The sequence below is a fragment of the Ambystoma mexicanum genome, chromosome 9 (genome assembly GCF_040938575.1).
Source record: "Ambystoma mexicanum isolate Mex_15411 chromosome 9, UKY_AmexF1_1, whole genome shotgun sequence".
NCBI classification, from domain to species: Eukaryota; Metazoa; Chordata; class Amphibia; order Caudata; family Ambystomatidae; genus Ambystoma; species Ambystoma mexicanum.
In genome coordinates this window covers 304,007,523-304,033,401 of record NC_090931.1, presented here as the reverse complement: position 1 = coordinate 304,033,401, position 25,879 = coordinate 304,007,523, and the positions used below count along the sequence as shown (strand labels likewise).

General features: G+C 44.6%; 1 protein-coding gene across 5 annotated transcripts in view; it reads left to right on the top strand.

The window, feature by feature from the left end:
• LOC138487994 (dehydrogenase/reductase SDR family member 11-like) overlaps nt 1-25,879 on the top strand; it is a 73,841-nt gene that overhangs the window by 28,842 nt on the left and 19,120 nt on the right. For 2 of the 5 annotated variants that reach the window (XR_011274568.1, XR_011274566.1), the window contains exons 1-2: nt 3,472-3,575; nt 5,143-5,236. The exons of 2 other annotated variants lie outside the window; for them this stretch is intronic. The gene's annotated coding sequence lies outside the window, so the exon portion shown is untranslated. Of the gene's footprint in view, nt 1-3,471; nt 3,576-5,142; nt 5,237-25,879 lie in introns of those variants that run through there. One more of the 5 variants, XR_011274567.1, reaches the window with a different exon arrangement.

Below are 25,879 nucleotides of genomic sequence, written 5' to 3'. Positions count from 1 at the left end.
CATCACCCTCGTACTTCAGACCTGGACTCACCTCTGAGCCTTGAAATGCCCGCAGTGGACCATTTGCATTCCACGATAACTCAAGCCTTCAAGGATGCAACTGCACATTTGCAACAAGCGAAAGGGAAATACAAAAAGAATGCGGATCTGCATCGGAGTGAGGCGCCTCCATACCAAATAGGGGATCAAGTATGGTTGGCTACCAAACACTTATTGCTCAAGGGACCTCGAACTTTTAATCCAAGGTATTTGGGCCCTTACTCGATCAAAGCTATAATTAACCCAGTGGCAGTCAAGCTCGATCTACCAGCTAACATGCGGATTCACCCCGTTTTTCATGTGTCACTTTTGAAACCAGTGCAACCAGGAACCAGATTAATAAAGCCACCAGAACCAATCCAGATAGATGGGGAGCCTGAATTCGAGGTGAAGAACATTTTGGATTCTAAGATCTCAAAATCAAAACTTTTCTATCTAATTGATTGGAAAGGGTACGGGCCTCAGGAAAGGTCTTGGGAACCCAGCGACCACATACATGCACCTCGGCTGATAAAAAGGTTCCATCGGTTCCAGTCCCAGCACCCCCAGGAGCTGGCATCATGCTCCCGGGTAAAAGCCCAGCGGCCCCTTATAGGGGCTCTTTGGACTCAGGCTCATGTTGGACATCAGTCCTGGCGCCATAGGCGCCAGGCTCATAAAGGAAGGTGTTTAGTGCACTTACCTGATGCAGACCATGCTGCTAGATTCAGGCCTCCCTGAGACCTGAAAGGGACTATTTTTTCATTGGGACTATTTTGCCACTCGGGCGTGGCCGGGGAAGGATACTGAACTGGAACTACTTTGGGGGCTATTTAAGCCACGCCCAGACAGTAGCTCACGCTTCGCGTTGTTCTGCATCCAAGCAGCTGAACTCTCACCGTGTCTGCTCCTGCATCTGGTCTCCAGCCACGCCCGCCTCGATCCTAGAACACCTGTAAGGAAAGAAGGGAAGAGAAAGGTGAAAACCAAGAATTTTATCAAACTTCTTACCTGCATCCAGAACCTTCACGCCAGCGTTCCTGAGAAAAGACTTTCATTTAAAAGCACCGCGTTGCTCGCTGCAGCGCCGCGCTTCACTCACCTGTCCTCGGGAGTTCTTCTGGCTCCACCGCGACTGTCTGCACCGGTCGCCACATCTCTGCGCCTAGGGGAGAGAAGAAGAGACAAAAGGTGAGCAGAAGGAACATATGAGGAAAGCCTAATTTTCCGCCATAACACGTACCGGTCTTCTGTTGGTGGACCATTCCTCATTTCGGGTCGACGCCGCTTCGTTGGCAGGTACCGCACCCCGGCCCCTAAGGGAAAGGACAAAAGACATTACTGGAGGAATATAAAGACATTAAGAGGGATCGCCCCCATCGCTAACTCACCTGAGTTTACCATCGGCAATTCAATTCCTCAACGCATCGCCTTCATTCTGCACCTGAAATAAAGGACAGATCACAGGTTAGGAAGGCAACAGAAAAGGAGGCTCTACACTTGAACTTTTGTAATCTTCATACTTACGGCGTTCCGCTCGGAAAAGTCAAGTGGATTTTGCCAGCGCCATTCTGAAAACCAGTGAAGTAACTGGACAAACACGCGCCCCTGCACCAGAAGCAGGATGGAGAGTTCATCCTTTCAAACCATAAGGTGAGCCTCAACCGGGGATTTCGGAGGAAGTTAGAGAAGAACGAAGGGGGGAAGGGGGGAGCAAGCACACTATTCTGCAGACTGTTAATCCCCTTTCTCATCTGCAGAAGGATATTCCTACGGGCCAGACAAGCAAGATTTGAGGGTCCTGATCAGTCGGTGTTCCGAGTTCTGCGCATCACGCTCGAAGAGGCCACAGCAACCCAGACTAGACCAGCGCCTCCGTGGGAGTCAGGTGAGCGTTACAATTGCCTGGACACTTCTAGGTCTGATTCTCAGGTGGGACAAGCAGTACTAAGATATCTTTTCTCTACTGTTCCTTCTCACAACCCACCTCCAACTCCGGTTACTGCTCGCTAGTCTATGCACAGCATGTGATTCTAAGCAGATTAACAAGCATCAGAAGACATGCATTACTTACCGTAATAGCATTTCTGATGATTGTATCTGCTTAGATTCACATGCGCCCTCCCTACCTCCCCGCTCGGGGTGGAAGGAACATAGACGTCTTACTACTTTCTCTCTTTATGTACTCACTCACTATAGCCTTGGGCTCCCTCATGGCAGAAAAAATACAATCGGAGGGACCTGGGCGCGTGAGGGATTTTGGGTACTACACACATCACGATAGGGATAGTGTTACAGACACGCCTATGCCGACCTCCCCTTTCGGTCCCCGAAAGACAAGATGCAATACTCTGCGGTTTCCACTGGATGTCGGACCATATGCACAGCATGTGAATCTAAGCAGATACAATCATCAGAAATGCTATTACGGTAAGTAATGCGTGTCATGTCGAGAAAGTGTGGACGGGGAGACCAGTCCTACATCTCCTGTTTTAATAAGGTACGATCCTATGGATTGACGGTAAAGGTGACCTTGTCGGAATTCTAACTGTATGCACCTCCAGTGTCTGTATACTGTTACATAGTCTATTCACAGCATGTGAATCTATGAAAGATCCAAGGAGGAGTAATTTTCTTACTTGTAACTCCTGTTCTCCAGCATTGTTATATTTCATAGATTCACATGTGCCCTTCGTCCGCCCCTTCAGGAAAACACTCTTGCACCAGATGGGCATCTGTTTCCATGGGATCAGAATCTGAGGGGAAGAGGAAGAGGAGGGTCTAGTTTACAGCTACTCGAGGTCCCATTGGTTGGGACCAAAACACCCATAACAAAGTTCTTCTTGCCTAGTGTAAGGGCAATCAAAAAGTAACCGTGGATTCCCAGCCTGACGATGGGGAATATTCACAGCATGTGAATCTATTAAAGATACCAATGCTGGAGAACAGGAGTTACAGGTAAGAAACGTACTCCTTCTGTGGCGTGGAGACAGTGCAAGCACTGAACTGGAAGGTAAATAGGACTCTGATAAGTATCCAAAGGAACCAAATAAGGATACCTATACAGCAGTGGAAGATCACAGCCAGGCCAAGATGGAGAGGGCAGGACGAGAGGAACAAGGAAAAAGGAGAAAGTGGATGTAAACAGAAGACAGGGAAGGGCTTCTGATGATAGGAGCAATGATGGTGTAATAAACCAAGATTAAGGCAGCAAGGAAGCAAGGGGACAAGAAAACAGAGCAAAGTAGAAGGCACAGGGCTCAGGGCACAAGGCACAGTGTACGGAACGGCCATGAAACGAGCAGAGCGAGGGTTCTGGTCAGAGCGTTTAGATGTGCAGATGAGAGGGCGCATTGGGCTTTTATTTCCTGATTGTGTGATGGTTACCATGGCGACCAGGGCCCACCATCAGTGCTTGGCGTTCTGTTCACCGTACACAGCGTCCATTACTCACCCGTATTTTTAAGCTGTACAGCGTCTTCCCAGCTTGTGAGAACCGTCTAGGGGACCGGCGGCACGAGGAGATTCACCATTGAGGATACAGGTGCCTGTGACAGGTATGGCACGGCTGCAGCGATGGCAGCAGGGTGTTACAATCTGCACCTCCTTTAGGCAAAGCGAGTTCTCGCCTACCCCCCTCATAAGGAAAATATTTTGAGAGTTTTGCACCAGGAAATCTTTATACAACCTGTTTTCAATCGAGAGGTTTTTAGGTGGCTTGCTTTTTGCATACAACTGGGCTACCAAAAACGTAAGGGCACTATGCTGGTCTGTCGAGAGCCTATTCTACCAAGGGAAAGCAGTTACTGCAGCGCCACTGATTACAGTAGCTCGAGTTTACTTTTATAAACAAGAGCTGATTTCTAACTGGCACAGGTGTTTCTCAGAAACCACTTTGGGAAGATACTGCGTCACTGCCCCCTTCTTCTAGATATGTTCGGTTACAAATACAATTCTATACCTAATAATCTGTCAAGGATTCCTTGCTGTAGAAAGAAGTTACATGCCCATAACAATAGCTCTCCAGCAATCTTACCCTCCCCATATTCAAAGGAACAAACCCCTTTCCTCCCCACATTTAGAGGCAAGAGCTGCACACATCAGCTGAAAAATGAACTTGTTTGTACGTTCTGGGAGAGCATCGTTCTTTCTGGGAGAGCATTGTTCTATCTGCCCCCAGCAGAGGGGTTGCTGGGAGGGGGTGCTGAGGGGGCTGTAGCCCCGGGTCTTTTGGTTGTAACCCCGGATAGAACCTTAAGGGTTACAAGCAAAAGGCTAGCTAGCCACGAGTCTCGACGGTCCCTAAATTAGTATAACCCCACATCTTTTCCAGACCCATTAACACCGCTGGCCCCCAGTAACTTGTAGAGGCAATCTCTCTTATGAGGACGTCTGACAAAATGTTCTTTTTTCTACATGCTAATTGGTTTACATTTTTGAAAAAATAAAGAACCTCATGTAAAAAAAGGGTATCTTTTGAAACATGTGTTCTGTGTTTGTCCTGGCAGTGAGAAGCTGTTCTATGCGTACAAATTCAAAGTCGATCCCCTTGCTGAAAAACTGTTCTTAGAGATAAGTAATGTTTCCTAAACTTTGAGGACGACGCACCAACCTCTAAGCTGACACGTTTTTGTTAAAGAAATGTGAATCGAATTTTAAAATTCGAAATGTGTAATTATTTCTTTCGCAGGGAATAATTATTGCGACAGTGGCTTTTTAGAGTTGTGTGGTGTTTAAGAGGAAACACTATTTTGTGAATTTAATAATAACAAGCAAATATAAACTTTATATATTTATAATATCTGTTGAATAACCATAGAATCTGATTTGAGCAATTATTCGCTCTGAAAGAAATAATTAAACATTTTCATTTTCAAATATACAAAAATATGTGAGCTTCGAAGTTGCCACATATTCCTAAACATTTAGAGAATGTGTATCACACACAGGGGCAACAGTGTGAAGTGAAGGATAATGCAGACAACGTCATAAGAAAAGAAATGTATAGGGGTGCGCAGTGAAGTTTTTGTTTGCTCCACTTTTGAGTCATAATATTCACGTACATTTTCCATCCGTCACTCCGAAAGGAAAGCATGAAGAACTTGATTCTGTATTTATTTTCAGAGCATTTCACCCGGATTAGTGGAAACTGAGTTTTTTTTACAGGCTCAGTGACCAGGCGCCTGAGAAGGCTGCAGAGTTGTACGCCAGCCTCAAGGTATGTTCAGATGTGGCTATGTTTTTTTTTTGTTTTAACTTTATCCTTCTACAAAAACGTGTAACATGTGTTTGCAAGATTATCTGGTGCCTAAAGGGAGGAAGGAGGGCATGTGTGTGCCTTTAGTTTCACAAGAATTCAACTTTTAGGTTGCTATTGCGCCCTGAGAAGGCCATTAGTGGCAGGCAGGCTTCACACAAAAAAATCGAAATAAATATATAACTGACACTAAGTTCTTTTATTCAGCGCGTGCATTTTTACCCACGGCACATAAACTGCCAGTTCCCAGCCCTTCAGATGCCAGCCTCTTCCCCATGGAGACGCTGCTGAGTAAACGGTTCACTGAGCAGACAACATTTCAAGGCCCATCGGCTGTTTCCCATGGAGGATCGACCGTCCAAATGCTGAACAGACACACGAACGAAAGCGTTATTTTTCCAAGAATTATAAACACTAGCAGTCTAATTTAAAATGGGGCAGAGCTGGAAATGGAAACACACGAGGTGTAATGCTTTTACGCCTCCGTTTGCCACCCTGCCCTAGTTTCCTGCAGTGGCAAGGCAGGGGAGGGGCCACGAGTGGAGATTATATCTCAGCTGTGCTGCTCTCCTCCATTTTGTGAGTGTGTTTTGTTTTATGCCTGCATGACGTGTTCATGCGGGTGTAAAATTTATGGATTCCTATGGAAGCCGTCGCAGATTTTTCACAGGCTAAAGACGGGTTGACAAGGAACCAAAAATGGCCCTGGAATTGTTTATCAAAGTAGCCCCAAATTATGATGTGCAAGCAAGCCTAATTCCTCTAAGTATGCTAAGGGATTCTTACCATAGGAAACACTGCAACAAATGAGTCCAAAGAGTGAGTTTTCAAAGGGATGTAGGTGATGTAGAGAGATGGAAAGGAGAGTTCAGTGTGCATGGGAGAGCGGGAAAGAAGAGTACAAATCTCCAGAGTTCCCTATAGGCCAGTCCACCACTGGCTAAAGACCAGGCAGATTCCAACGGAAACCATTATTAAGTGATGCCTGTAAAGTGTCATTTGCAGGCAGTTTTATTTTTTAATTTTTTAATTAAATGACTTAAAACGGTTTACAAATTCGAAAACCTTTAGTCATGATGTGCAAAATAAAAAAACAAAGAAAAAAGACACTGATATGAAAACTCTTGGTGTTCTCAGATAATGTAACAGTGGTCGACTAATTGTCTTATTAAGCGTCAATCAACGTCCCTCATTTGGAAACAAATTGCAAGGTCAAGGCAATGGGCGCACTTGAGAAACGTCTCCGCTGTATACGTAAGTGAATGGTGAGCGACCTCCCAGCAGTAAATCATTTCAGACCCAGACCACGTCATTTCGATGGTTACTGTCTGCTTTGATCTTCAATCTTTCTCAGATTTATTGCAGTTTTGCGGGCAGCCCTTCCATCCACTTTGTCTTTGCAAACCTTGGATAATGACTTCCTTGTGTTTAGTTCCAGTTTTGCAGAGATTAATAGCAAGAATTTAGTCAGCGCCAATATGATGTGCGTTTTATCACCTTCTATTAAGATTCACCACCATTCGTCTGCTGACCTAAATCCATGTTTTGCAATTATGCTCCCATTTCTTGCGTTGGGCAGCTGAGCACCAGATGTTTTAAAGGCATGGTCTAGTAAAAATTTTTATTGTCCCTACGGGTCGGCCATGTTTTTTTAAGCCTAAGTGGCTCGATTTTAGAAAACTTTCCTATGGACCTTACCCGAGTTTTCGTCCATTGAACGCACGCGAAAACAAGCACCAGGGAGCCGCCATTTTCTGATAATCCTATCTTTTCCCCGATCGCCCTGGCTGACCTGCGTTTGCGGCACTAAATCAATTCCCCCGCCCCTGAGCCTGACATTATCAAAACATTCATATTCCCCGCCTCTCCCCGTGACGTTACTGTGCTGCGTAGGCAAACGCGCCCAGTCGTCTTCTGCGCGACTCCACACAGAACCCAGAAACCAACACAGATCAACTCACAACACAGCGCGCCACAATTCGGAATATGAAACTGTACTTTAAAATGAAACAGCAACACGGTACATTTGGTAAAGTACATTTATTTGACATTAAATGTTTAGAGAATATTCAGCAATTGACATATGAACTCCAGAAGCCATTTATTTTCTTTTATCTGTATCCGCAATAACTGTTCCATTTCATCTTGAGTCACGCGCTGTTCCTTTATGGTACACAGGGTGTTCATTTTCCTAAAAAGGAATCACTTTGGAAGCACGGTGAACCGCAAGGCTGTTCCATCAACTAGGCACTAGTCCAGCCTAAAGGTTGATATGTTGCTTCTAGCCACTAGTACAGCGTAAGGGCATGTGGGCCCTTGGCGATCGTGCTCCAGTTGTTGACACAAAGCTGCAGGTGTCTGCTGAAGAATCCATCCGCCGGTGTCTCAAACAGATGGCAGTGGCAGAAAGGGATCAAATACCTGTTATGAAAACAAAAAAATGATAATTAGTCTCGCTAGCCGAACTTCATTAATATTACTCATTTTATTTATTACGGCCGATCAGAAACTATTTGCTTGCAAGGATAGTTCAATGGAGTATGTTCGTCTCTAAAATCAATGCGAAAAGTAACGAGATAAATCGAGGCCAACACACAATGATAAACGACAGTCTACATGCGTGAGGAATGATATGATATATGATATGGCATTTGTAACGCGCCTATACTCAAGTGTTTCTAGGCGTGACGAGGCAGGTGGGGAACAAGGGCAGACAGACAACGATCCTACTAGGCCAGGTGTCTTTCTGATCGCGCATGGGGAAGGGCTGTACATGGTTAGTTGAATACAAATTAAATAATAGGGCCAGCTGGTGGCAAGTGCAAGGTAAATGCTGGGAGAAGGGGCTGAAGGATACAGAGACAGTCCCGTAGTGCAGGGAAAAGTGACTGGGCCAAGGACCGAGATCGGTGAGACCAGTGGACCTGCATGCCCATGTGCCCACTACGAACAGTTTTACTTGCTTTTCCTAGCTCTTCATTCATTCATTTATTCATGCATCCATTCATTAAATCTTCATTCCGGTATAAAAGCGTGTAAAGATTTACTTACATTATATTTGAAATTTCCATTGTGTCTCTTCGTAATGCAGTCTGTAAAACGGACCGTGCTCTTGACAATGATTTTTCGTTTACTGACCTAAAACTGAAACTCGGTCTAGTTTCTGAATTTTCTGCCTTATCGTCTCTTACGTTATTGCGCACTCCCTTCAAATGTAGTTCTTTCGGCATGGTCCCTGTCTCAAGGTCAAAAAACAATAGACCCTTATACTTCCAGTGCGACTTGTGGGCCTCATCTGGGCGCTGTCCTTCGCATTCTTTATTTGCAACATCACGTAGTATAGGCATCTGTGAGAACTTGAAGTTTAGAATCCGTCTATGTAGTGCGCCTCAATGTGCAAATGCGAACTGGCTTCTCTCCCAAATGCCACGGCCCGCTTGGCTGGCGCGTTCTAAGTGCCCCAATTTTGTCCCCGTTGTCTGCGAGCTTTGCAGCCCAAATTGAGACATTTAATTTTTGGCAGAAGGTCAGGGAAAGTATAAAGTACCACAGAAGTTGAGTTAAAAGTGAGATTTATTGTTTGTTTGTTTGTTTTATTATTTGCAGTACGCAAGCCTCCCCTCCGTTAACAGTGCGCAGCATTTACATTTACATGAGATGAGACATGTGAAAAATATATACATACACATATGTGAGGTGAATAGAGAGAATTCAAAGATGACACCCAGCTTGTTCGCCACCCATGATGGTGAAGGTAGGGGTTTGGTTTACAGGTACACTGTACAATAACATTTATTTACAAAAAGACAATCGTATTGCAATTATTTAAACCGGGATTTGTACTTCACAATCAATTGTGCTTTGGGTGGGCATGGCACAGTCGCAATGTTCGGTGGCAATGGATCACTGCTCTGCACAGAAACGTCCAAAATTCCATATCTGTGCTTCTCTAACACAGCAACAATAAGGCCTTTCACAAAGTCGAACTGCATTTCATCATAGACTGGTTTGATCACCCATTGCTTACTTCGTTTTGAAAACACCTTAGTGTAGCGAGGCATCCTTACTTTACCCCTAGTCCTAGATTGTTCACGTCCGACATTGCTGTTATGGGCCAAGACCGCTAGTAGAGTGCGATGTTTCATGCCCCGAAAGCTAAAATGCAAGCGCTTTGGCCTGTACTTTAGGCACATATTGTGGAACACCTCCAAATCTCCTGTGTGACAGAATTCTGTCAGTCCTCTCAAATCTCTTGATAGAGTTTTGTCGAAAACAATCTTCTCAATGGCTTTGTGTGTCGGTGAAGATGGAATCAACCACTTCTTCTTCCGTGCCTCCTCTGGGGACAAAGGGCCATGTTCACATTGGTGGAAATGTTCATTTGCTGTCCAGCGGTGCATCAGTGACTGCCATTTTTCAAGTAGTATTTCCACTGACCCCTCACAAGTTTTTGAGCTCCACCAAAGATGGTTGGTGATAGAATTTGACTACTGCAAAATACTTTCAAAACCTTTTTTTTTCCCTGCAGCCGAGATTTTCTTATTGATTGATTTAGCAAGATGCCATACGTCAAATTGATGTTTAATATGTGGGAACTGCTCTCTCATTGTCTTGGCAATTGAAACGTGTCTATCCGTGGCTATGAGGTCGATGTGCATTCCCCTCGATTGTAGATATTCCACTGATTTTATAAAACCTAGTTTCTCCATGGCCACTGAGGATGTACATTGTGTTACCTGCATGACCACCGAACTCACAATTTTCTTACTATCCATGTCCTGAAAGTGGTAGGTGCAGTACTTGGCAGAAAATCCAGGGCTGTCGCACTGTCCATCGCCGGCTAGCCTGAATCGTTTGCCTTCGAATGTACTTGCTAGAGACAATTGTTCAATTTTCCAAGCATCACTAAAGGCCGGAAACAGATAATCACGTTGGTATGTGTAGTACAGCGCTTTAGAAATGAAATGGAGTCCCACAAACTGAAAGAAAGCCTCTAACCTTCTAAAACTGGAGCCACTAAAAAGTGATACAGCTGCACACAGTAGATTGCCTTCTGGCAGTTTCCCCAGCATCGGTTGTGCAGACCATGAGAACCTATTATTTAATCTACAGGCGGCATTTATTTTGACGTTACTGCCTTTTATTTGGCGAGTCACATTAATCAATGGCTTCCCAGATACTTTCCCTCTAATGGAATGCACACATTTCAGCATACTTATAATTTCCATCAAACAACTGTCGAATACAATGTATTTGCTCTCTTTCATTAGACTGTCATCCTGCGTCAACGTTGTTTCGGCCTTTGACGTTGTGGAGATTTCAACACATTGGAAAGTAATATCGCTGATATCAAGTTCTGATGCGTCAATGGATGCTGCGGCTGGTTCATTCTCTGTCATTTCAACATCTATTACTTCAACATTGATGGGAGAACACAACAATGTCGACAGGTTTTTTGGTGGCAAATTTTTTGCGGGTGTAGATTGTGTAAATTGATCTGCAACTACTTCAGAGCTATCTTCAATACATTCAATAACATCTTCTTGTGGTGGTGTAGCTATGGTCCAATGCAACTTTGCTGTAGTCTCCAAACACAATTAATTCATGTTCTGGCCATTGGACATGAGCATCTCGAGCCTGAACACGCCTCGCCTCAATTAATAGTTCCTCCATAGTGTACACGGTCTGGCAAGCCACATCTCTCATTCGCTTCACTGTCTGTGTGTGTATAGTTCTGACACCCACGGGTAACTGGAGGAAAGATTGGAAAAGGGATGTTTAGTTTAAACACAAGATGGAGTGTAGTAGAATTGACTGGAAAAAAACATAAAATAGTCCCCAGCACAAACATTTTTTTAAAGTTATGAACTGTTTGTAACTAACCTTTTTTTGTTTTTTTTTCTTTGCAACTTTTTTGACTCGACCTTCAACATCTGCACCCTGTAGCTCCGATTCGTTTCCGCATGTCCTCCCTTCCTCTTGCGCTGCAACGACTATATTTTCTGTATCCGCATAGGCAGCACGGAATGAGGCTCCATCGTCTCCCTGAAACATAGTACTTTCATTACTATGTATCAAAATATTGTTAGCATAAAACACACGTGAGGACGAACACACAGGTACATCTCAATAGCCAAATACGATTTAAACATTGTGTGCAACAATCAAACGACAAGTATTCGACCAGTGATGATCTATTTCGATGGAACTGTCAGTATCCATACCTCTGGCTCTGCATGGACTGCCATGAATGGTTGTATTGGAGAGGAGGCACCCGCATCTCCCTGAAACACAGTACTTGCATTAGTATGCTTTTCAATATTGGAAACACAACAAACACTTGGGGTCGACGGCACAGGTGCATATAAAGAGATAACCGCAAATGATGCATTGTCCAAAAGAATCAAGGAAAATCCAAATATGATCACATTTCATCGACTTATTTCAACGATTCCTTTACATCTGCATCATCTAAATGAGATGGTGTGATTGTGGTGGAAGCTCCGTCGTCTCCCTGAAACACAGTACTTGGATTAGTATGGTTTTCAATATTGGAAACATAACACACACTTGGGGTCGAACGCACTGGTACATATAAAGAGATAACTGCGAAAGATGCATTGTCCAAAAGAATCAAGGAAAATCTAAATATGATCACATTTCATCGACTTATTTCAACGATTCCTTTACATCTGCATCATCTAAATGAGATGTTGTGATTGTGGTGGAAGCTTCGTCGTCTCCCTGAAACACAGCACTTGCGTTAATAGGGAAGAAAGTATAGCAAATGGAATCACGTTATATGATCATGCATGATGGAGCTGTCATTATCCATACCTCGTGCTGCTGAAGAATATCTATGGATGTTGCAAATGTAGTGCGCACTTCCGAAAGCTGTTGCGCCGATTCGTATACTTGAATGTCAGGCTCTGCATCAAGTGCAGGGGTTGACGCTCCATCAACTGCCTGAAACATAGTACTTGCATTAGTGAGGATTACAATTGTGAAAACATAACACACACCTCGGGTCAACAGCACAGGTACATATCAACGGCTAACCACGAATGAAACATTGTGTAGAACAATCAAACGACAAGAATTCAAGCTCTGATGATGATGCTCGATGGAGCTGTCAGTATCCATACCTCCTGATGTTGAAAAACATCTAGAAATGTTGTAGATGTGGCGGACGCTTCAGCATCTCCCTGAAAGACAGTACTTGCATTAGTATGGATAACACTAATTATAACTGAAAACAAACACCAGTGGACGATAACTAAGGTGTATATCAATTGGAAAGCAGTAACCAAACATTCGGTAAAATAATTACACGATAGAATAAAACTATTACTTGACATGCATAAAACAAGTATGTAGCAGATTAGCCTAGTAAGATTACCTGATACGCGCTAGAAGTGGTTGATAACTGCGACCACGTCAAGGATGTAGAATGTTCTTGCTTCAGATTCAAGGGATAGTCAAGAAGTTGTAAAGGTCAATTAATGATTGATAATGAAATGCCAATATTAAAAATAGCCATGTAAGCCAACAGAATACTTGAAAAATGCTCAATACAGCACAGTTCCCTGTCCCCATATATATATATATATACATTGCGTTTGTGGGTTATGAAATCGAAAAAGAATATATTGATAAATGTCATTATTCAAAAAACTATACACTCATATCAATATCAAAATTATTACAAGGGATAGAACACCTACAATATCAATTAATCCATTTGGCTACACACTACCGCAAGGCCGAAAGCTAAATCCGGACACTTGACTCACCGGTGGCGGAATGTGGACGAATAGAGTGGGAATAGCGTTTTCACGCAATTTCCGTGTCGTTCGCCGTTTATTCTTCTTTGTTACCCAAGAAGTTGTGTACATGTCCAAGGAAAAGTGCCGGCTGCAGATGCGGTATCGATCACCCCTCTTGTCCTCTAAGACTTGTTGGACTCTACTTTCCAGCTCATCCAGTGTATATCCGCAATGTCTGACCCATTCTCTTATTCGATCAACAGTTTTCGGGAATACATGCATTGTAGTTCCTTCAGATTTCGCATGGGTCTTCGAAGGGCAACCGCTAATCGAACAGGCAGGCATTGTTGATAAATCTGAAAAGTAAATATCGACATTATTATACAATCTTCAAGAGTAAAGATTTGATACAAAAGTAAATGAATCATACAATGATCAATGCAAGGTTTGTTTTGGTCGCAGGAACTATACCAGTTCATTATGTGCTGCTTAGTATTTGCATAAGTTGCAGAAATGTATAATTGATGTGACTGAAATCTGAACATGTGACTCGTCCCTTGGATGTTCTGTCTTGCACGAGAAGGAAACATGCTTACATTATAGACTGGACCCCGAAGGATGCAATTCAATGACAATAGACACAGATGAAAATAAATAGATCTATTGATAGCATAGCAATGGAAACTCAAGTCAATAGCAATGAGACCAATGAACATAGCACTATTGTGTACTCTACTCGAAAATAGATAGAAATTTAAAAATCTGCGAAATATGACCAGGATACATGGCCTTACCTTGACCAACAAACAGTTGGATTCAGCAAGCAGAGCAGTATGTTGCGGGAGAATAGGTGGATGGCCACAGGTAGCGCACTGATGGGTATGCTCGAAGCGGTCACAGAAGTTCACGGATAGCACGACGACGAGCAGATTAGCATAGATCTCAGTGGTTCCCAGGTAGCACGTTCAGGAGTTGACTTGCAAAGCACAAAGTTGTTCTCATGAGACAAATCGAGTGGTTTTTAAAGTATTAGAAACTGGGGTGTGTTTGTGAATGAATGACGTATGTATGTCGTGGTATTAGGGGGGCGGCCTGCTTGAAGGGGAGGCCTGCCTGGAGACACGGGGTCTGAGGAGGACATGTGACCGATGGCCCCTTGGCGTGGGACACCTTTTGATGTGTACATGCAGTTTGGCACCTTGGCCTTTTGCGCCCCTTACAGCCCCCCATGCCAGCGCTCATCCCCGGGTGTGAACCGCCTTTGATAGAGGGGGGTGGGATGGATGGGCCTGGGGCGTGCAGATAAGGCACAGGAAGACTGCTGAATGGAGACACACTTATGTGTATTGCAGGGGGGTGGCCTGCCTCAGCGGAGGCCTGCCTGGAGACACGGGGTCTGAGGAGACCATGTGAACAATGGCCCCTTGGCGTGGGACACCTTTTGAAGTGTACATGTAGTTTGGCACCTTGGCCGTTTGCGCCCGTCACAGCCCCCCATGGCAGCGCGCATCCACCGGCGCGAACCGCCTTTGATACAGGGGGGTGGGATGGATGGCCCTGGGGCGTGCAGATAAGGCACAGGAAGACTGCTGAATGGAGACACACTTATGTGGATAGCAGGGGGGCGGCCTGCTTCAAGGGGAGGCCTGGCTGGAGACACGAGGTCTGAGGAGGCCATGTGACCGATGGCCCCTTGGCGTGGGACACCTTTTGAAGTGTACATGTAGTTTGGCACCTTGGCCTTTTGCGCCCGTCACAGCCCCCCATGCCAGCGCGCATCCACTGGCGCGAACCGCCTTTGATACATGGGGGTGGGATGGATGGCCCTGGGGCGGGCAGATAAGGCACAGGAAGACTGCTGAATGGAGACACACTTATGTGGATTGCAGGGGGGCGGCCTGCCTCAGGGGAGGCCTGCCTGGAGACACGGGGTCTGAGGAGACCATGTGAACAATGGCCCCTTGGCGTGGGACACCTTCTGAAGTGTACATGTAGTTTGGCACCTTGGCCTTTCGCGCCCCTGACAGCCCCCATGCCAGCGCGCATCCACCTACGCGAACCACCTTTATATCAATATACAGTATATCGCCTTTATATCAATGATAGTATATCGTTGTTTATCAATAACAAATGCCACATACCGGAGATTCTTGTGAGCACAGACCCACACTTCAACCGGTGTATTATAGTGGTCAAGACTGTATAATCCAATGGTAAATGTTAGTATAGATATATGTGTGACTTTTAAAGAGACATAACCTACTGAAAGACTTTGAACAAGTGTGTTTTAGTGCATGCATTATCGAGAATATGTTATGTAAGCTTAGATAGATAGTGACCACCCTGCTTCACAGCAACCAGACCTTCACCCATTCGGAGCACAGATGTCTGACGTCCATCCTTGAATGGAGACACACTTGATTCATTTAAAAAATCGAGACAACTGTTGTTAAAATATATGTGGTGTTTTATTTTGTATCTTATTTTCATGACACAAAAATACAAGACTTTAAAGATTATACAGGTCAGGTTGCAGCACAGCGAGAGAAAATCCCCTGTACTGACCGCTGTCACTCGGGAACGTTTCTCTAATGGCACGAACGGCACAGGCGGGTATCACTCTTCGAACGCGGTGTCCAAGCCTCCCGTGAAGCCACCATGTAAAGGAACGATAGGCCACCAGCCTGTACCACCTGTGAAAAGGAATGAAACAAACTGTTTTTAAATTACCAAGATAAGTTTAATAAACGTTTGTTGTCAATGACAATTCTTGTAACTAATGGCATTTTACACGGACAAATGCTATCTAGACAATGCACACTATTCAACGACTTACATGCGTTACAATGATATGTAGATGTAATTTTGGATAAAGTAGAAGACCATGAAATAGGAGTGGCATGACAAGCAGAGTATTCTTACTCGTTACTCGGATTACGAGGACGAACAGTTGCTCGAAGTTCGTGCATAAGCACCATCATTATTCTCAACATGGCCCGTGTGAGGCAGGCTGCCCTGAATTCTGGCAGCTCGATGATGCATTGCGGTCGTGGCCCGCCTTCCGAAATGTAGGCCAGGCACCCCGAGTTTTCTCAGCAGCAGCAGTTCTCATCCTCAGTTGGCATTAGCTCGCACCGATTGCATGTGCACCAGGTGGAGACGCCGTCCATTCGACTAGGCCCAGGCTCTTCATCTGTTGATTCGTCCTGCCAACTGCTGTCCGAACCCCATAGTTTTCGCGTGCTTCCCTTTCCAGTAGTTCCTCCTCGGTATACTCGGGCTCGTACATGTAGGGCATTATTGTAGCCATTGTGTGTTAAACAAACTAAAATAATTTATAGCAGTGGTACTAGTATCTGTTCGCACGGGCTACAAGCGGCGAAGGTAGCTGGCCAGAGCACTGAAACGAGTCACAGAATACTCAAAGTAACACATAGAGAGGAATGGAATCGAAAATCGGCTGCTATGTGTTGTGAAACGGTCTGTTTATACTTATTGAGGAGAAAGGCGTCCTGCCATTTCCATGGCGACACGTCATTAGCTGAAGCGCAGCGAATGTTGACACGAGACGTGCTTTGGCGTTGGGAAATGGGCGGTACGAGTCTGCTGATGACAGGCTCAGGGGCGGGGGAATTGATTTAGTGCCGCAAAAGCAGGTCAGCCAGGGCGATCGGGGAAAAGATAGGATTATCAGAAAATGGCGGCTCCCTGGTGCTTGTTTTCGCGTGCGTTCAATGGACGAAAACTCGGGTAAGGTCCATAGGAAAGTTTTCTAAAATCGAGCCACTTAGGATTAAAAAAACATGGCCGACCCGTAGGGACAATAACAATTTTTACTAGACCATGCCTTTAATGACACTGCCACCTTTTCTTGATTACACAGACTACATATGGTGTCGCTTTGATTGCCCTTCCTTCCACTTGACCAGCGTTTTGGAGATTCAATGTTTAGGCAAAAGCACATAAATTGCCTTCTCAGGAACCAGCTCAGAAGATTTGGCTATATCTTGGGCGTTCATTTAATTTTCGAGCTCCAAACCAGAAATCATCTCGGTTGTGTAATTATAGATCTCTTCTACCGTCTCTATCCAATTGTTTGTATATCATGTCTTCTTAATCTTCCCTGGCTCCTGCCAATGTTTCATCTGATTCATTCAGATCAGTAATCGTTTTCTGACAGATGGTTTGCCATTCCTTAAGGCGTTTTTCCCTCGGATCTATTAATGCCCTTTTTAACATCTGAAAAAACCCCTTTGGGGGATATTTAAGGCATTTACGGTATAGTAATAGCAATTTCCATCTAGCAATTGCCTTTAGCGATGTTAGAGCCAGTTCTCTTCTTACTATATGGATCGGAATGCTTTTTGGCAACCCCCACAGGTTACGCGAAAAAATTCCTTCCAATCTTGGCCAGATGTTCTCAGGTAACATAAAGGATGTTTCCGCCACGTAGGTCAAATTGGCCCCGCTTTCGATCGATAGAAGGAAATCAAGGGTATTAGTGAGAATCTGCAATATTTCTTTAGAATGACCTTTCCTAATGCTACAAAATTATTTGCTTTGCTTCGCAGTACGGCAATCCGAGAGGCTTCACAAATGTTTGTATTGATGCAGACTCCCAAATACGTAAATGTTTTGACAACACTTATCCTTTGGCCTTTCAGGAACCAGGCGTATTTCGCTCTATATCTTACCCTGTCCTGTTCGCCGAAGACAATGATCTGTGATTTAACTGGATTAATTGGATTAATTGTTAAATGGTTACATTCCAGATAACATTGAAGGGCATCGAGCTGCCTCTGGAGCTCTATTGGGGTCTGATACATGATGACAATGTCATCAGCATAAAGTAGTCTTCCTATGTTGATGTCCACTATCTTGGGAGGAAAAAAGCGAGTTTGCAAAAAGGCGTTGTCAATGTCGGATATAAACAAATTATAAAGTTCAGGAGCTAACGGGCATCCTTGTTTAGCACCAATTTTTATCGGGATTGCACTTGTCAGCTGCCCGATTTATCCAACTTGACTTTAATCGAGGTATCCTTATGCAGGCTTTTGATGTTGTTCAGGATAATCTGCGGACATCTCCAGGCCTCAAGTTTTTCCCATAGCAAAGGTCTTTTGATCGAATCAAAGGCTTTCTACAAGTCTATAAATGCTAGATAGACATTTTGCCCTTTCCTCTGTATTTCTTTAGCTATTAAAAGATTTAAGATACAGATGTTAACCGTTGTGCTGATGCCTTTAACAAACCCAGACTGCCATTGATCTTGATGGCCCGTTGTCACACTCCATTGGGAGAGAGATTTTAACAATATGGATCTGAATATTTTTCCAGCCACATCGAGTAAAGCAATTGGTCGGTAGTTGCCCGGTTCTTTTCGAAGGCCTTTTTTAAATATCGGGACAACTACTGCCGTGTTCCATGACAAGGGAATTTGAGCTGATTCTAAGATGCCTCTAAACAGTCGATGCAGAAAAATGCCCCATTGTCCCGGGTTTTGTTTCAACTGAACGTTTGTTAGCCCATCTGGGCCTGGTGCTCTCGAGTTTTTGAGCTTCTTTATCAAATCTTCAATTGTTGATGCTTCAATATCAATCAAATGGTCTTCTGTGCTAGGGCTAGCAAACTGAGAGGGATCTAAGATGTCGCTTCGGGATTCCTCTGCTTCTTCCCCTCGTGAGTTTGTATAATAGGTAACCCATGTGTTAGCTGAAAATGGGTTAGCCAGCAGTGCATCTTGAGGGGCATCCATTTGGTTTATTGTTGGCCATATTGTCGCGGTGTTCCTTGTTTTGATGTTTTCTAGCATGAGTTGGCATCTTGATTCACCATGTTATTTTTGTGAATTTTCAACCAGTTGCGGTACTTTTGTTTTAATTCATAAAATTGCCTCTGCATTATTCGTTGATTTACTACGTTTTAAATGCATTATTTATTTTTTAAGTTCTTTTTCTTTCCCACAATCTGCTTGTCATATGCGTGCTTGTGTGTCATAGTTGGCTCCTGTCCTCCCACCCTATGATAAGCTGTACAATCTTCAAATAGGGGGGCATAGTTTATGCCTTGCTTATCTTTGCCCTCCGTCGAAAGTTTGATTAAGTGTGTTAATTTTTCAATCAAATTCGGCAGGTCTTTTCATTGGATATGGAGTCTATTTCTGCCAGGGTTTATCCTCGGATTTACTTCAAATCTCTCTCAGGCTTCCTTATTGATGTTGTGGCAGACCATTATTAATTAATTATGGTCGCTCTTTTTGGTTTTATGCACTTCCAAGCTGTCGATGAACCCACTCATGTTTGATGAGACGCATATATATTCTAAGATCTGTTCACTCATTGTTCCTTTCCAGGTAGCTTTCTCCGGGATGTCGCCCTTAATTATCCCGTTTAAAAATTACTCGAGATTGCAAAATTTGTCTCCAAGTGATCCCTCTTTTTTCTTTATTGGACGATGTTGGACCTTTTTCTGTGATCGGATTATTGCAGCTGTCAAGACATGAACAGTTCAGGTCACCTATGATTATTATTAGCAGATCACTCCACTTTGATCTTTCTTCATTGATCAGCAACGCACCATCTTTTGGCATATTCTTCGTTCTTAAGTCGGCGGGGTTCCAGTAAATATTCACAATTATCAAAATTCAGAATGCAGGAGTTTGGACATTTGAAAGTTTCAGTGCAATCAGCTGTACAAATGGCGTAGGGTGGCGTTTGTACATTAACACCAATTCTAGCTCATTTTCCACCGCTACTAGGATGCCACACATCGGGCGTCCCAGCTGGTTTTTAAAAGCTGGGTTTAACATCACCCTGTAACCCTCCAATAGGGGTGCTTCAAGCAGCCATACTTCTTGGAAGCATACTATGTCCGCTTCTAATTTTAGGTCTTCGCCATCTTGAAATAAGTAAGATGAGAATCTGGTGTTCCAGCTCATTATTGACCATTACGTTTTTCTTCTCAGTGTTTGAAGCTATTGTATCTGCACTTTTTCCGCCAGAAGCCCCGCTAACCATCTACAGTTGGCTTCATCCCTGTCAGTTGTTATCTTGTTGATGGCAAGTTGTTTTGCAGTCTCTTCCTGTGATCTTCCATCATTGGGCACTTTTCCAACCTGTTTAGCTTTTTGTTTGTTTTCATCTCCCACGATCTTATCATCGGATGATTTATTGCCCACCTCATGTTTTTCTTCTCTCAGGTCGAACCCCATAGTTCTCAAGTGGAAGGCTTCTTCCAGCAGCCGCTGTTTGACTAGTTTGGAGGCTAAGTGTATAATCACTTTATCCGTCTGCCACTCCTCTGGAAATACAAACAATTTAAGATCTTTGGTGGACACTAGTTTAAGCGCTTCAACATGCTGGAACAGCCTTATCGCATTTGCTCTGTTCATTATTAGACCGTCATCACAATGGAACCTTCTCTGTAAACATAGCGTTAGATCATTGTTCCTAGATATGTCTCTTTCTTGACAGTGTTTAGCTATTATTTTAGGTGGAAAGTTTAGACAGACTTTTATCCTGGGTGCTGCTTCTAAGGGCCCTTCTTCGTTTTCTGAATTTAGCCCACAATGGGCGCTATTTTGGGTTGACCTTTGTTTTATAGACGGCTGCCTATGCTCGTTTGAGTTCACTTTTAGCTTTAGTCCTGCTAAAGGCTTATTTTTCACAGTTTCTTGTGCTGCTACTTGTTTTTTTAATCTAACCACCCTCGTTGGTGGTGATAGGTCTTTTGGATTGGTCCGATACCCTTTTCTGGCCAATCCAATTATAGTGGGGCTTTTAGGACCCAATCTTTCGAGCTGTCCTCATCCTTCTCCGTGGTCTCTGCTTCCGTGTCCTCACACACACTGAATTCTTTTGATGCTGCACTATTCTCCAAATGACTGCAATCTTCTTCCGAGATGTAAGTTGAAAGATCCATCAGGTCAGTTTCGCCAGAGTCTTCAATGCATATCTCTTCCTGCTCCTTTCTGTTGTCAATTATGATGGTCTCCCTCCTTGCTGTTGTCTGCTTATTGGGCTTAGTCAGTGCCCATGTAGCCAAGTTAGGAACTCAAAGGTTTTTGATAAATGATCGACTACTATTAGACTTTGGTTTAGGAGGATTCATTTGGTTTTTTGCTTTCTTCGATAATCCTTCCTTTTTGACAGTCCCCGTTTTGTTTTGCACTGCTTCAGCTTTTTTTTCAGTTCCCACCCTGCCCCTGCCATCAGCCGTGTTTCCAATCACTTGGGGGTTCTTTGTGACTATTTTGCAGATTTATTGCACGTGTTTATTGGCATCTATGCTTCCCCCAGCCTCTGAATCCTTTTGACAGTTTGGGGCTGTGCCTGGGTCTTCTTTATATGTCCCAGGATTGTTGTTGCAGCTTTGGGGTGTTACCTCTTCCAGCACTTCCTTCTCATTTGGGGGCCTATTCATCTGGAGGCCTGGTTCCCAACCATGAATCCCTGTTGACATATAGTACAAGGCGTTTTCTTTCCTCAGCCTTGCATTGTCTTTATCTGTAAGTTGTGGTTGATCCACCGTCTTGTTATCGTTTGTGCCAGGCTGTGGAGGTCTCATTTCCAACCTCACTTGAGCCATTGTTGGTCTATCTGCGTCAAAGACCTCCGAACTTTTGTCCCCTTCTGGCCTGAACAATCCTAATCCAGTTGATGATCTGGACATTCTTCTTTCGGTTTTTTCCTTTTTGATCGGGTCTAAGATGTCATGCAACAATTGGGTCACCCCCGCCAAGCTATTATCCATGTTTTACTGGATGGCGGTAATGAAGCCCTCCACAAACATCATTTTAGTATTCACCATCACCAGCATTGTGGAATGATCCTTAAGAGTTTCATCTAATGACTCATAAAGTTTCATGAAGGGCGACAAGATTGCCGTTAATGTTGACACTAGATATAATTCTTTGTCCTTGATCACCTCAGAAGTATTTGCTTGGCTTGGGAGGATCCTAATTTCCTCTTGTGGGTGTATAGTAATAGAGGCTACTTCTTTCATATGCAGCCTTTTCTCCATATCACCACCTTCATCTTTTTTCCTCTCTGGGGTTTGCGTGCCTAAGGACTTACCAGTCGCAAAGGTATTCGTCCCTTTGTCCATGCAATTGGACCTTTTGCTGTCCCCTGGCGGTTTGTGGGTGTCTTTTGAAAATTATTTCCGAGGTTTCTAAGAGTAATTCATCTGGTATTTCACTCTCAGTCCTATCGCTGCGGCGAACCTCTGTCTCCTTGATTCTTTTCACGGACTTCTGCCAATTTGATTTGAAATAAAATCGCCTAACGCTTAAGTCTTCGCCTAAAGCTAAAGTGGGCGGTTTCCAAATATTAGGACCAGCGGTAGCTAGCCTTATAGTATTGTTTACTGAGGTACCCACATTAAAGTTGCTATGCCAAAAGCCAAGCTTTCCCCATTCTTTCTGGAAGTTAGTGTCCGTCTGGGCATTTTGTTCTAAATACAGTTTCAATCTTTTTTCCTTTGAGTTTCCTCCTTCCTCTCCCGGGGTCGCTAGGGCTGGCTTCAGGCGTATGTCTGTGTGAATCTTACCACCTGTCAGCTTGACCTGATCCCGCTCTTCTGCCATTTTTCTCTTCTCTGCAGTTCTTTCTTCTGCCACGGCAGATGTGGGGGTACTGGTTGCCCACTCCGATCCCGTCCCACTTCGCCTATTCGACCCCAGATTTTGATTTAAGGGTAAATAGGACCAAGTGGACCCCATCTCTTCTGCGATCTCCACCCGCGTTGTTGGGTGCCCTATCTGCCCCCTGCCCAGATTACTCATTTGTTCCAGCTGTGCCAGGTCCCGGGGGCAACACAGTCTCTCTTTACGTGTACCCCACTTCATGCCTGTTTCCTTTCTGGTCCGAAGTTGCTCAGCCAACGACATGTTCAGCGAGATCTCTTCATCTTCCACAGAGTCCGTTAGGAGGGGGATTTGTCCCCTCAACCCCTCTTCAAGCCCACTCCCCTCCTTTGGGAAGCTTAGGTATGAGACCCCACACAAGCCATCCCGGCACACACATCTTTACACTCGGTGCGAACCGGGTGTTGCCTCCTTACCCAGAGGCTCCATTTCAATTGCGTGGTTTCCCGTACTTGCTGCTGTGCACCGCCCAACCTCCACAACAATGTTTAGCGGAATACCCGAGCCAGTTAAATTAAACTCCATTCTCTCACTTAATTCCAGGACCTCAGAACTCAGGAAGGCATTTGCCGTAGGTAAAGGGCTATCTAATCCTAGCTGGTTTGTTACTATCAGTGACTCGGCGGTCCCCATGACGGCCCCCTCCTCCTATATGAATGGGTTCCCCCATCTCCATGTGATGTTTAAATCCTGCCCACCTCTCAATGGATTGCGCGCTCAAAGTAAGTGTTTTTCAATGTCCAATGTCGCAATGTTCAAACTCAAGCAGTAATAGCAGACTGTGCAGCACACCAGACACTCTGCACACACTCCGCCCGCTCCAGGTGCAGATTTTATGGTGAAAAACAAGCGTGATTGGGGGGTGGAGTTTCATGTCCAGCTACAGCAGAGTATCTCTGGAGTTGTAGTTCTTTCTCCTATTGTAGTCCGTAATTCCAAGCAAGAACTCAAAGTAAGTGTTTTTCAATGTCCAATGTCGCAATGTCCAAACTCCAGCAGCAATAGCAGACTGTGCAGCACACCAGACACTCTGCACACACTATTTTTCCATGAGACGGCACGGATAACTAAATAGTAAATGGGAACCAGGGCCGGCCTTAGGGCAGGGCAGGCCGGGAGACTGCCCAGGGTGCGATGCCCCCACGGCACCATTAGCCCCCTGCCATGCCAGCTCGGGGGAGTCCTTCAAGGGCTCCCCAGAGCTGGCATAGTGGGAGAAGGCGCAGTAGGCACCCTTTTGTTATTAAATGCGCACGCATCGGCGGGGTGCATTTAATAACATCAGCATCCTATTCAGATGATTACCTCCCCGCTCCAACGCAGTAGTGAGGCGGTTTTCATTAGAATAGGGAGTTCATGCATTAGCATGAGCATCCTCTTCAAGTGATTAACTCCCTGCCAGGTGCCGGGAGGCCCTGTTGACCAGGCGGGCCGGGGCACCAATTCAACTAGGGCACTGCTGCCGCTAAGGCCGGTCCTGATGGAAACACACCCTTTTTACTCTTTAGTGTTTGAATATGTGTGTAAGATTAATAATGTGTGTCTGTGTAGGTTTGTGTGAGAAGGTGTGTGAGTGATTGACAGACAGTGTGCACACTTGTGTGTATGACAAGTGTATTTTTTTGACAGGGTAGTTTGGTGAATGGGGGATTAATTATGGCTTCAGCTTTATGAAAGTGATTGACAGTGACTTGTGATGAATCAGAGATGATTCCCCCAGAAAACCTAGCCTGGGACCCTTCTCATGTGGCCAGGGAAAGGCAGACATGTTCTGATCCTGACCCTGGGGGTGGTGTACTTTGGGAGGATCATATGAGGAGGGAAGCAGGTCAGGAGGAATGGGAACCCCCTGTTTCAACTTCCCTCGATGTGCCACCCTTCTAATGGCCTATTGTAAAATAGATGAAGTTAGAAAAACAGATTTTTACATTATGGACTCCAAATCCCATAATCCCCAAAGTACTGAGACGAGGAAGAGGGCACAAGAGGCACACAACTGCAACGTGCAGCTTATTAAGGAACATTATTCACACCTGAGGCAGACAGGGAGGCTTAAAAGGCCCCACCAGGTGCAGGCCATGAGAGAGCAGAGGGGGCAGAGCAGTAGTCGTAGTCGTAGGTGGAGTTGTGAACTCTCCACGTTACAGCAGAAGCAGAATCTGGAAGGGGAAGTAGACCTGGGACCATTGTTGAGTGTCAAACAGTTGCTTGTCCTGAGAGGGTCTTTGCCTCCAGAAGCTTTAATTGCAGAGGTCGCGCAGCGGGAAGCAAAACTTTAGAAGCTTTCCCCACAGTAAGGCTGTCTCCGGTGGCAGGCGAGCACCAGAGAGTCTTTGGAACAAAGAAAGCTCCATTTGCTAGTGCGCGGGCCACAGGAGATGGAAAGCAGCTGGTGGCTGGATCGCGAGAGGCAGCTGAGGCAGAGGACCTGGGAGCAGCGAGGCGAATGAACGCACACGCCGACCTGGTGAGTTCACTAAGATATTGTGACACTGAAGCACCCTGTAACCACCCACTCAATCAGACCAGGTGCTTTAAACCCAGAAACAACACGTGTAGAGGAAAATACAAGAAGAAAAGTTCTTTTGAATACTAAACTGATAGAAAGCAGATAAAGCAGTATTTTGTAAACCACACTGACTTTGAAGGGAGTAAGTGGAATGATAAGAGCTTAATTATCAGATCAAAGAGGTTTGAATATATGCATGTGGGACAATTTAAAAACCACCAACTGGATGGGGCAATAATTTAAGCTCTTAATACAGACTACCATTGCCAAAGCCAAAAGAAAGTTATAAGAGGGCAATTTCAAAACCACAATCAGTGCCAAAGCCAAGAGGTGGCAAGTGAGAATCCAAATGTTTGTAAAACCTATTTCCCATGTTTGAAGAAGTGCTTAAAAGGAACTTGTTTAAACCCACTTTGCCAAAGCCAAAGAAGAGTCAGAGGGAGACAGAATTATTGTGGTTAATGAAAATGTGGGGAAACACGTGTGGCAAGAAGGCTGCCTTTCTGGTAAAGGATATTCAGAGGGAGTGGAGCATAACTTGCAGAATGAGTGGAAATCACAAGTGTCTATTAAATAGCACCAATGTGAATCTTGTTTTGCCTGAATAAATTCTCAAATGTGATGTTGTGAAGCAAGAGACATTGCTACGTTATTGGAAGCTGATTTTTAATACAGACGTACTT